The sequence below is a fragment of the Schistocerca americana genome, chromosome 1 (assembly GCF_021461395.2).
Source record: "Schistocerca americana isolate TAMUIC-IGC-003095 chromosome 1, iqSchAmer2.1, whole genome shotgun sequence".
Taxonomy (NCBI): Eukaryota; Metazoa; Arthropoda; class Insecta; order Orthoptera; family Acrididae; genus Schistocerca; species Schistocerca americana.
In genome coordinates, this window is record NC_060119.1 from 224,716,663 (window position 1) to 224,730,128 (window position 13,466).

Below are 13,466 nucleotides of genomic sequence, written 5' to 3' on the forward strand. Positions count from 1 at the left end.
CAATATATTTGTCCAATGAATACCCGTTTATCATCTGCATTTCTTCTTGGTGTGGCAATTTTAATGGCCAGTGGTGTAGCACTGTAACTGCCACTTTTTATGTCTAGAGTGTCATTCGTATTGCCAGCTGTCTCAGTTTTTCCTCTCAATTGTTTTTTCTTTTACTATATGTGTGCTGTGTACGTTACGTTTGTGGGGGGGGGGGGGGGGGAGGGCTGTCTGTACTGTTTTTATTTTATTATTTATTTTTTGTGGTTCTTTTTTATTTTTTTATTTTTTAACTATTACCTTTTCTTTTTCAGTTTTCATTTGTATACTTAGGAAAGAAATGAGATTTTTGATCATCTGATGGGATTTGTCTGTATTAGATGATCAGTCAGTGTAAACAGCAGTGAGTGGATAATCATATTCAGTTGGTCATTTGGTAGTGGCTTCTTTTCATTACTTATTATAACTATTTTCATGTATTTCTCTCTAATAGTAGGTTTGTGATTGTTTTCTCTTAAATGCTCTGCAAATGCAGTATGCAAAAGGTGCTTTTCTTTTAAGCCGGCCGGAGTTGCCGAGCGGTTCTAAGCGCTACAGTGCTGCTGAAATGTAGGGTTTCGCAGGGATCGAATGACGGGTAGAGCCACAGGTCGTAACAAATCTGAAATATAACGTCCACTGTTCAAAGTGACGTCAATGCGAACAGGAGGTGACTGAGACGTGTAACAAATGGCACCCCATACCATCACGCCGTGAGATACGCCAGTATGACGATGACGAATACACGCTTCTAATGTGCGTTCACCGCGATGTCGCCAAACACGGTTGCGACCATTACGATGCTGTAAACAGAACCTGGATTCATCCAGAAAAATGACGTTTTGCCATTCGTGCACCCAGGTTCGTCGTTGAGTACACCATCGCAGGCGCTCCTGTCTGTGATGCATAGTCGAACTGTTCGTGCAGATGTTTGTTGTTTTGCAAACGTCCCCATCTGTTGACTCAGGGATCGAAACGTGGCTGCACGATCCGTTACATCCATGCGGATAAGATGCCTGTCATCTCGACTGCTAGTGATACGAGGCCGTTGGGATCCAGCACGGCGTTCCGTATTACCCTCCTGAACCCACCGAGTCCATATTCTGCTAACAGTCATTGGATCTCGACCAACGCCAGCAGCAGTGTCGCAATACGATAAACCGCAATCGCCATAGGCTACAATCCGACCTTTATCAAAGTCGGAAACGTGATGGGGTACCCATTTCTCCTCCTTACACGAGTCATTACAACGACGTTTCACCAGGCAACGCCGGTGAACTACTGTTTGTGTATGAGAAATCGGTTGGAAACTTTCCTCATATCAGCACGTTGTAAATGTCGCCACCGGCGCCAACCTTATGTGAATGCTCTGAAAAGCTAATCATTTGCATATCAAAGCACCTTTTTCCTGTCGGTTAAATTTCGCGTCTATAGCACGGCATCTTCGTGGTGTAGCAATTTTAATGGCCAGTAGTGTACATACAACAGAAATATCTGTCCTGTGACGTCGTTTGCGATGTGCCTACGCGACGAACTCCAGAGTCGTGGTAGATGAAGGCGTGAAGACCTGGGACGTTAGTGGGTCGGTATTGCCGGCGTGCGACGGATGGTTTTTGCTGGTACAGTCCAATACGACATGGGCCGGTTCTGTCGGCGTGGAACGCTGAGGCAAACTGCTGGTACTGCCGACTTGCTGCGCTGGGACCGAACTGCTGATGCGGTTGGACGGAATTGCTTGTACAACCGACTTGAGCGTAGGGCGTAACGCATTTCACACCCTCCGACAGTGGCATAAATAGTCGGCACGGATGGATATCCGCGTGGCGCTGCGAGGCGATGTGAGCTGCCGCAGCGGAATGGCGCCCTGCTGACAGCGCTCTCTGCTGAAACAAGTATGCTGCCTGCCGGCGAGGTTGGTGCTTCCAGGCACTGTGGAAGGTATCTGTAACTTCGTGCTAAAAAGCCCAGATCATACAAGGAAGTACACTACTGACCATTAAAACTGCTACACCACGAAGATGACGTGCCACAGACGCGAAATTTAACCGACAGGAACAAGATATTGTGATATGCAAATGATTAGCTTTTCAGAGCATTCACACAAGGTTGGCGCCGGTGGCGACACCTACAACATGCTGACATGAGGAAAGTTTCCAACCGATTTCTCATACACAAACAGAATTATCCGCCGTTGCCCGGTGAAACGTTGTTGTGATGCCTCGTGTAAGGAGGAGAAATGAGTACCATCACGTTTCCGACTTTGGTAAAGGTCGTATTGGAGCCTATCGCGATTGCGGTTTATCGTATAGCGACAATGCTGCTCGCATTGGTCGACATCCAATGACTGTTAGCAGAATATGGAATCGGTAGGTTCAGGAGGGTAATACGGAACGCCGTGCTGGATCCAAACGGCCTCGTATCACTAGCAGTCGGGATGACAGGCATCTTATCCGCATGGCTGTAACGGATCGTGCAGCCCTGACTCAACAACTGGGTACGTTTGCAAGACAACAACCATCTACACGAGCAGTTCGACGACGTTTGCAGCAGTAGGGGCTATCAGCTCGGAGACCACGGTTACGGTTACCCTTGACGCTGCATCACAGACAGGAGCGCCTGCGATGGTGTACTCAACGACGAACCTGGGTGCACGAATGGCAAAACTTCATTTTTTGGGATGAATCCAGGCTCTGTTTACAGCATCGTCATGGTCGCATCCGTGTTTAGCGACATCGCGGTGAACGCACATTGGAAGGGTGTATTCGTCATCACCATACTGGCGTATCTCACGGCGTGATGGTATGGGGTGCCATTGGTTACACGTCTCGCTCACCTCCTGTTCGCATTGACTGAACAGTGGACGTTATATTTCAGATGTGTTACGACCTGTGGCTCTAGCCGTAATTCTATCCCTGCGAAACCCTACATTTCAGCAGGATAATGCACGACCGCATGTTGCAGGTCCTGTACGGGCCTTTCTGGATACAGAAAATATTCGACTGCTGCCCTGGTCAGCACATTCCCTAGATCTCTCACCAATTTAAAACGTCTGGTCAATGGTGGCCGAGCAATTGGCTCGTCATAATACGCCAGTCACTACTCTTGATGAACTGTGGTATCGTGTTGAAGCTGCATGGGCAGCTGTAGCTGTACACGCCATCAAAGCTCTGTTTGACTCAATGCCCAGGCGTATCAAGGCCGTTATTACGGCCAGAGGTGTTTGTTCTGGGTACTGATTTCTCATGATCTATGCACCCAAGTTGCGTGAAAATATAATCACATGTCAGTTCTAGTACAATGTATTTGTCCAATGAATACCCGTTTATCATCTGCGTTTCTTCTGGGTGTAGCAATTTTAATGGCCAGTAGTGTAGTTGTGTGGATATTCACCCAATGACATTATAATTGAGTTTCATTTTGTTAGTAAAGTTATTCTTTTAAAAATTCTTCGATCAGTCCTCAGTACGAGGAGTCGTTGTATGATCCTTTCCTTACTGATTCTGCGCAGAATTTCCAAATTCCTTATCTTATCTGACCATCAAATTTTCAACATCCTTCTATAGGACCGCATCTCAGATACTTCGAATCTCTTCTTTTCCCCCGGCCGTTGTGGCCGAGCAGTTCTAGGAGTTTCAGTCTGGAACCGCGCTCCTGCTACGTCTCAGGTTCGAATGCTGCCTCGGGCATGGATGTGTGTGCTGCCCTTAGGTTAGTTAGGTTTAAGTAGTTCTAAGTCTGGGGGACTGATGACCTCAGATGTTAAGTCCCATAGTGCTCAGAGCCATTTGAACCATCTTCTTTTTCCAGTTTTCCCACAGTCGCTTGTTGACTTCCGTACAAGGCTTTACGAGAAACGTACTCTCTCAGAACCTTAAGGCCAATATTTCACACTAGCAGACCGCTTTTGGCCACGAATACCCTCTATGCCTATGCTATTCTGCTTTTTATGTTCTCCTTTTTCGTCTGGAATGTTTTATTTTACTTCCAAGTTAGAATAATTCCTTCACCTCATCTACTTCTTGCTCATCCATGTTAATGTAAAGTTTTTCGCTGGTCTCATTTGTGCTGCTCTTCATTACTTTCATCTTTCTTCGGTTTAAAATCATATTCCGTTCTCATTAGACTGTGCGTGCGATTCACCTTGTCCTGTAAGTCGTCTCCACTTTCACTGACGATAGCACTGTCGTTAGCAAATCTTATCGTTGATATTCTTTCAGCCTTAATTCTAATCTCACATCTGAGTATCTTTTCTTTCCTCCATTGCTTCTTCTATGTACGGACTGAACAGAAGTATGGAAGGGTGCATCCCAGTCTTACACCCTTTTTAATCGGAGCAGTTCGTTCTTGGTCTTCCATTCTAATCGTTCCCGGTTGGTTTTATTACATACTGAATATCATACCTTGTACGATACATATTTTCCTGAGAATTTCGAACATTTTAGACGGCCAAACGCTTTTTCTAAGTTCACGAATCCCATGAAGTAGCCGGCCAGAGTGGCCGAGCGGTTCTAGGTACTACAGTCTGGAACCGCGCGACCGCTACGGTTGCAGGTTCGAATCCTGCCTCGGGCATGGATGTGTGTGATTGTCCTTAGGTTAGTTAGGTTTAAGTAGTTTCTAAGTCTAGGGGACTGATGACCTCAGAAGTTAAGTCCCATAGTGGTCAGAGCCATTTGATCAAAACCATGAAGTATCTTGATTTTAGTTAAGTGTTGCTTCCCTTGTCCAATAAAACGTCGGAACTACCTTTTTGGTGCCTTTTCCTTTCCTAAATCCAAACTGATCGTCACCCAAGAGATTGACATTTTTTTTCCATTCTCCCCATCTTTACCCCATACGTTAGGGGCAATCAAAGAGTTTCCGTTCGAAGACTGTACAATCCAGTATCGGTATTTCAATTGGATAAAATACCCGTGAGTACTGAAGCTATCGTCCCACAGGAATCTGCGACCCTCCAAGGCCTTTCTTTACGGAACCGATGGCGTGGTGATCGAATGGGGAGATCAGGACTATAGGGCGGGTGTTCGTGTGTCCCCCATTGAGTTGGATGAGGCTGCCCCCCCCCCCCCCCCCCCCAGATCGACAGGCATCTTGTGTCGAATCGCGCTCAGCACGGGACGCGGCGCACCATTTCACAATAGTGATATTAAAGACAAGCTGCCTCATACACATTCTTCATTCTCCGGTAGACGTCTACTGATGTTTTTCCTTTGGCAAGGAAGAAAAGAATAACAACACGTTGGTTCTGTTTGGTTGCATTTGGTAGTAACGTCGCCACAGTTGATGTTTCCTCATTTACTGCAGACAAGTTGGAAAGATTCGAATGTTACATTGATCCCCTGTCTACATATTGCTGCTTGCACGTGTATACCCGTACCGGAGTCGCACTATTTCACATATAAGGTGCAGCGATGCCCTCAGACTTTTTGACTGCCTCTTATAAAACGTCTGCGGCTATTTGGAACAGGCGATAAACGTAGCAATCAATATCCGCGCAGTTTGGTAGTTCTTCGGAAGTTAATCATGAATGATGGCTTAAGATCGACGTGAGATACGGTACACGAAGATGCTCGGAGACTTTGTTCCTCGCCAAATTGAAATGATTTTAGAGGCTGACGGGGGTGTTGCACAGTAATAGCGAGACGTCTACTGGAGGCGTATCTGTGCACCAGAGAAGAGTTCACAGAATTTCATTGGCTGCTCTTTCTGATCCAGATTACAGCCCGGATCTCATACCTTCCGACTTCCATCCGTTTGGCGCAATGAAGGACGCACTCCGCGAGTAGCAGTACGTGGATGATGGGGAGGTTACTGATCCAGCAAGACGTCGACCAGTAGATGGAACTACGCCCTCCCAGTGAGGTCGCGACAGGCCGTCGCACTGAACGGAGATTGTGCTGAAAAATAGGGTCTTGTAGCCAAGAGAGTGGAAAAATGGTACGGTGTATTGTAAATCTGAATAATAGTAGGTTACGGCTCGGGAGTCTGGGCACACAGGCTCACAAGGGTGGTGTCTGCCGCCATGACAGTGAGAAGAGTACAGAGAAACATGTTGCTAAGATCTGTGGGGGCTTATAGGACATCTCCAGGGGGGGGGGGGGCTATTAGTGATAATGGGGATTTAAAATTAGGGAGCGAGCGGCATGGTATTGGGCTACGAAAGGTAATGACATGAAAATAGAAAATATTTTGGGAGTTCGGGCTGGGGATAAGGGTGAGATAAGGAAAAGGGGCGAAGATCTATGGCAGGAATTATGAGAAATGGACGAATCTGGTAGAAGAACTTTCCGACTCTTACCAAATGTAAACGACAGTTTAGGCATGAGGTATTTTGAGCCAACCCGGGGTTTAATTCATTTTCTCACTGGTCATGGGCCCTATCCGACATATATATGCCGGTTTGGGAAGAGTGCCACGCCCGAGTGTGTCTGTGGCGTATCAGAGGGTACTCCCGACCATGTTGTTTACGAGTGCCCCCTTTTCGATGATGCAGCAGCTACATTACGACAACAACTACCAAACAAAGACACATACAACTTGCTGAGACACGATAAGACTTTCGAAACCTTGAGAAATCTGGCTAACGAGGTATAACGTAAAGTTCTGATAGCATACCTGAGGGACATTCGTGATCAATAACAAACCACTGAACGTGTCCTAGTACCCTAATCCTATGCCGCCTGTGCGTGGACAGGTCGTCTCGTAAGTTGGAATCCGCCACGTGCCGCGCTAGGGGGAGTGGGGTACATTAACTTCACAATGATGACATGCACCGGACTTGACGTAGGTTAGTTAGTAGTTAGTAGGATTTAGAAACAGGTACCGAAATACGAACCTGCAGCGATTAGTAATTTTGACCTGCCTAGTGTCAGGGGCACGCTCATCTGGATTAGCTCGACGAGCAAGCCATTGCAGTAGGTTTATAACCACACTGACACACCTGTGACGCTGCAGGCAATTGAGATTACTTACAAGTAGGTAGTAGTGTTGTGGGGCGGCGGATGTATAAGTTTGTAATAATAAACTAAAAAAAATCTGATTGCTGGATATATGCTTGCGTGTTGAATCAGTTTCTAGCTTTTAGAATGTTGTTATTGCTGTCTTTTGCCGTTCTCAACACTGGCTCTCTATTTACTCCGTGACCCCCAGAAAGTGATTTAATAAAACTTGGAGCCAGTAAATAGATATCCTAGTGCCCACTTTACCTGAGAATGTTCTTATAGCTGCAGCTTATAGCTCTGAGGAATTAGGAGATTGTCCGGGATTTCTAATCAAAAACGGTTTTCCAAAATAGTTGAGTATATTCTGAAATTCACTGATAAACAACACAAGTATCCCTACAACCTAACTAACAGAACAGTTCAGAGTCTAATGCGCTGATGCAACTATAAATGTCCGAATCAAATGTTAAAAAAAAAAAATGCTCGCCATAATTTGATGAAAATACTCCATCAAACGCCACGCTAAATATTTGGTAGAATGTCTGTCCCGCGACGGCACGTGAAAATACGACAATACGCAAACTGAAGCTAGTTAATGAAAATCATTCCAGAATTAACACTTCACATGAAATGTTCTCATGGTTCCGCGTATCTCTAGTAACTTAATACGGCACCCGAGGCTGTTTGTAGCAGATACACTGATGCGACGCGACTACCGACACAGATGGCGTGTCATTCAGCGTCTGGAGAGAACTGGGGCCTTGCTTCCTCGCGCAGTGTTCTTATATATAAAGCCGCGGTGCGGACGGCTGAGGGAACGCCTGATTAATTCCGCTCTCCCGACTAGCCGCTGGGCTAGTAACGCACCACTTCAAGATACATAATAATTTATAGCTTCTTTGGCTGATGGCCGAAGAAGCTCTTAATTTAAACGTGCATTCAGCACGCAGGTAAGTATTAATAATAAAATTTTGACGTGGCTAAGTTAAATACTTTGGGCGAGAGAATTAATTAAATTACCCTGCACGCAGCAGATGAGCTCTGAACTGTCCCTTTTGAGATCCGCTATCGCTATAATTTTATAGGTATTAAAAAGAAACTTTACACATTTTCATAATCATAGCGGACCTCCAACCTATTTAAATCTAAACATCCTAGCCTTATTTACTAACCTACTTAATCTATCTTGCTTCCTTCAGTTTTGAGACGAAAACCAGAAAATCATGAATTTCCACTAAAGTCTTAATTTGTGAAATCCAAAGTACTGTTTTTATTAAATCATTATGAAAGATGAATCTAAATATAAATTTTGAAGTCTCTAGCTCTGTTCTGTTGCGCCAATGATTTTTCCAGAAAAACGTCCAAATCTCGGAAATGGCTGAAGTTATCGAACTGATATTTAACACACATTAATTTAGTATTATTTCTGACATGCTAGAAAAGTTTTAGTTCATTTGCTTGATTTTTAAGGTATTGCGCAACATTTATGACGTCAGAGCTAGTTACAGCAGACTGGCTGGCACATAATGGAAACTGATGTGAATTTACTATAGAGTGAGTAGGCTGCTTCCCTACATCACCCTCTACTTAAATTTTTTGTTTATGAATGTTAATGAATGAAAAAAAAATTTAATTACAAAAAGGGAAGCAAGAGTACAGTTTAACTCCCTATGAAAAATCAGAATTGAAATATAAACCTGTAGAAACATTAAAGAAAACTGATTACCTACATTAATTATTTAAATTGTAGGCATGTTCACTGCCTTTTAAACAATGTCATTACTCAAATTTTTAAAGCAAAGTCATGAAATATTTTGGCATACATATTGCCTTAGACAAACAAACACATAGAAATTGAAAAATTATGAAAATCTTAGATCCATTAAATACATTTTTACATACACAAATTCAAAGAAAATAACATGATACATTAACAGATGATTATCTCTTAGCAGTCTTTTCTAAACCTGAAAGAAAAAGTTCACAAATAATTTTTACACACGTGGTTGTAGCCGCTTTGGCTGGCGTCCTACACTTCCATTCACAAGGGTAGAGGAGGGGAAGTTGCTATGGTGTGCGTCCTTCACGTTCACTCTAAATTACATGGGGGAAAGGGGAGGGGTCACTGTGAGTTGTGTCCAAGTCACTCCACGCTTTCACGCAGCTACCAGGCTGCCATTATCTGGTTTGTCCTGTAGAACAAACAAAAAGAGTGCCTCAGACTCTGTTCACTTATTATCTAAGGGTGGGTCACAATGAAATGGGGATATATACATTTTATCCTTCAGTATGTTACTGGAACAAAGTTAACAGAACCTTTCTCAATTTTACTCTCACGGTTACTTAATTGTCATAAAGTCGGTAAACAAATGGCTCAAAACGCCGTTAGTCACGTACTGGAGAAAATTTCTGCTCCTAAGGCATACAATCATAAATCATATTTAATCTGAATTTCTTATTTCTGGGCCGGAACGCTGAACCAATGCTCGGTACATTCCTGACAAATCTGCATCTTATTTACTTAACTGACTCATCTTTGATTACTTTATTCTTAGAGATAGTATGAGTATGATTAGTGGTTGTTTTCTCAGCTTCTTTGTACATGTGAGTAACTTTTGGTAATAGTACAGTTTTGAGTGTTCAAAACACACTACGTTTAGTTGACAACTAAATCCACTAATTGGTCCTCTGCTGTTGTCAGTCCCACATCTGCAATTAGGTACTTACTTACTTTGAAGTGTATTCATGCTGAGCTAAAATAATGTTTTACGTCTGTCAGTATGTTATTTATTTATTTGCTAGTGTATGAACTTAAGTAATACTCACTCCATTTAAATTTAAAGCATAGGAAAGCACATTTATTTCATATTCATAGCGTACTGCAGCTGATTAGTTTGCTCACGTGGCAATCCATTTCCACTCGATCGGACGCTGAAACCTCAGGTAGTCTCTCTCAGACCTACCACTGAAGTGCATCAAGTAATTATGGACGAGCGTAATGCTAAATTCCTTAAACCTCTAGGACACCATGAGCTGCTCTGTCTCATTTAACATAAGGGTACCTATGGTCGCATTCACGCCTCCAACTCATAACCTCAATACGTGTATGTGTATCCTGTCACACACTACACTAAAATAATGGCCAGCTCCAACCTTATAAATACTTCAGGGACGTGTCCTTCACGTCTCAACCACAAACACTGCTCAATTCTATTACACTGCCTTTCCTTGCTACACCAGGTGAGTTTAATCTTACATCTTATCTGCATATTTTTCATAACACTAAGCAATCTCTTTCTTACTATTTATTAGTTAGCTCTAATGCATACACTAGGTTTCATTACCACTTCAGATTCTGCTTGTACATGAATTCATATATCTTTTTAAATTACTGTTGGTGGACCATTTCCAATAAAACAACACTTTGTACTTACTATATTACCAGGGTACTATACATAATTGTTACTCAAGTACATTTTATATCTTAATTACTTCATACTTCTCTATTGTTTGTCACTATAAGGTTTGTCACATTAGGTATTTTTCTTTTTTCACTAATCGGTAGATAGAATGGTTACATAACTTATGGCTTGATAGCCATGACAGAAAATTTTCATGTCTGGAAAGAAGAGGTCGAACTTTTTGTGGATAGGAAAGATGAAGAATGAGTGAGACCTGAAAGGGAAAGAAGATCTCACACAGCTGGGACTGCACAGCTGCCACACTGTGTAGAGGTTAAAGAACAACCTCCTCCCTACAGCATTCATTGGTTTAATGCTGTATTGATAACCATACCAGAAAATTTTATATGTTGGAAGATAATGTCGAAATTTTTTGTGGATAGGAAAGATGAAGAATGAGTGAGATCTGAAATGGGAAAGAAGATCTCACACAGCTGGGACTGCACAGCTGCCACACTGTGTAGAGGTTAAAGAACAACCTCCTCCCTACAGCATTCATTAGTTTAATGCTGGCTTGATTATCATAACGGAAAATTTTGTGTTGGAAAGTAGAGGTCGAAATTTTTGGGGATAGGAAAGATGAAGAATGAGTGAGACCTGAAAGGGAAAGAAGATCTCACACAGCTGGGACTGCACAGCTGCCACACTGTGTAGAGGTTACAGAACAACCTCCTCCCTACAGCATTCATTGGTTTAATGCTGTAAAGAAGAGTTAGAAATTTTAGGTGGATAGAAAAGATGAAGAGTGAGTGAGACCTGAAAGGGAAAGAAGATCTCACACAGCTGGGACTGCACAGCTGCCACACTGTGTAGAGGTTACAGAACAACCTCCTCCCTACAGCATTCATTTGTTTAATGCTATAAAGAAGAGTTAGAAATTTTTGAGGACAGGAAAGATGAAGAGTGAGTGAGACCTGAAAAGGAAAGAAGATCTCACACAGCTGGGACTGCACAGCTGCCACACTGTGTAGAGGTTACAGAACAACCTCCTCCCTACAGCATTCAGTGGCTACCTATGAATTTCTTTAGGTCAATCACGTTCCTGAGACCTAAGAGCTTCTTACTTTTAGGGTACTCTAGCCTATATGCATTGGCATGTGGTTTTCCTATTATCCTGAAAGGTCCTTGGTATACAAACATGAATTTCTTTGTTTCCGCATTTACTTTCTTTGATTTTTCTTTGGTTTTGACCAGGACTAATTGACCTATTTCAAAGCTAGTAGGTACAGCTTTTGTGTCATGACGCCTCTTCCTTTCCAACGCTCTTTTTCTCATATTAGCCCTAGCCTTTAGCTTCTTCTCGTCTGTGGATATTTGCGTTAGAATAGGGAATTCTACCATATCTGCAATCACATTGTGCGGTTCTTGGCCAAACATCAATTCACAAGGTGCAAAACCAGTTGCATCATGTCTTAGGTTGTTAATTACATTCTCGAAATACTTAATGTGCTCTGCCCAACTTGAGTGTTTCCGAGCACAATAAGTTCTGCAAAGCCTATTCAATTCCCTCATAATACGTTCACTCATATTTCCTTGGGGGAAATACGCAGATATTTTCAGATGTTTCACGCCTGCCTTATCTAGACATTCCTTAAATCTATCAGAAGTAAATTGAGGTCCATTGTCAGACAGCAAATTCTTCGGAACGCCAACGTTCACGAAGAAATCTTTTTCCAATTTTTCAACCAATGTTTTTGCATTTGCTCTTTTAATTGGGTATAGCTTCACATATTTACTGAATCCATCCACCACAACAAAAACATGGGTGCAACCACCTCTCGAAACAGGAAGAGGGCCAAACAAATCACAAGCCAGTAATTCTAGGGTTTCAGTTGGCTCTACTGAATGCATATCCCCTTGTATTCTGGTGTTGGCAGCACGGACCTTTTGGCACACTACACACGATGCTAGACGCTTGGCCACACGGCGGTACATGTTGTCAAATACAACCTTCTCTTGTAATTTTGCAATGCACTTCTTTGCACCGTAGTGCCCATACCTCAGGTGTACATAGTCGATTAGTAAGTCTACATGTTGTGAGGGAAAGCACAGCTTCCACTCAGAAACACCTACCTTCTTCCTTCTAAACAGAATACCTTTATGCAGACAATAGTATTGTGAAACCTTAGGATAGTTCGCATTTCCTAAATAGCTCTTCACTAATCTCAGTTGGTCATCTGCATTCTGCTCACGTCTCAAGTTCTTAATCACTCTCTTTAATGCACTTTCCTCCTTTACTTCGTGCAATGCAAACATTCGAATTTCATTTGGGTCTGTTGCTGTAATTCCTGCGTCATCACAGAGCTCCGCACTCCTAGATAACCCATCAGCTACTAGATTGTCTTTCCCTTGAATATATTTAACCTCAAGGTCAAACTGCTGGAGATACAATGACCATCTTATCAAACGAGCATTCCTCAATTTACAGGTCTTTAAAAAGGTCAATGCCTTATGGTCACTGTAAACTATTATCTTGTGACCTAATAGATACTGCTCAAACTTCTGTACCCCAAATACAATTGCTAATGCTTCCAGTTCTGAGATGCCGTAATTTCTCTCTGCTACCTGTAAAGATCGACTGGCGAAAGCTATAGTCTTGTGCACTTCTAGTTCGTTCTCTATTTCTACTTGGAATATCTCCACAGCTATACCATAGCCACTAGCATCAACAGACATACAGAAAGGTTTTTCAAAGTCAGGATGATGCAAAATTGGACTATTAATTAACGATTGTTTAAGCACCTCAAACGCCTGTTGACATTCTGCTGTCCAAACCCAAGGGGTATTCTTTTTCAGCAGGAGGTGAAGACAGGGAGCATTAAAAGCCTGATCACTAACAAAACGCCTATAGAAGCCGAAAAGACCGAACATTGATCTCAACTGCTTCTTGTTTCTGGGAGCCTCAAATTTTTCAATGACTGCTAGCTTGCCTGGGTCAGGCAGAATACCTTTTCCACTTATCCTATATCCCAAGAAACCTATTTCCTCTTTAACGCACTCAGTCTTTTCAATCTTTAGTTTCATGCCACCTCTCTCA

The 13,466-nt window shown here is 42.8% G+C and overlaps 1 protein-coding gene across 1 annotated transcript in view; it reads right to left on the reverse strand.

Moving 5' to 3' along the window:
* LOC124612930 (synaptic vesicular amine transporter) overlaps nt 1-13,466 on the reverse strand; it is a 796,314-nt gene that overhangs the window by 638,802 nt on the left and 144,046 nt on the right. The window lies entirely within an intron of this gene.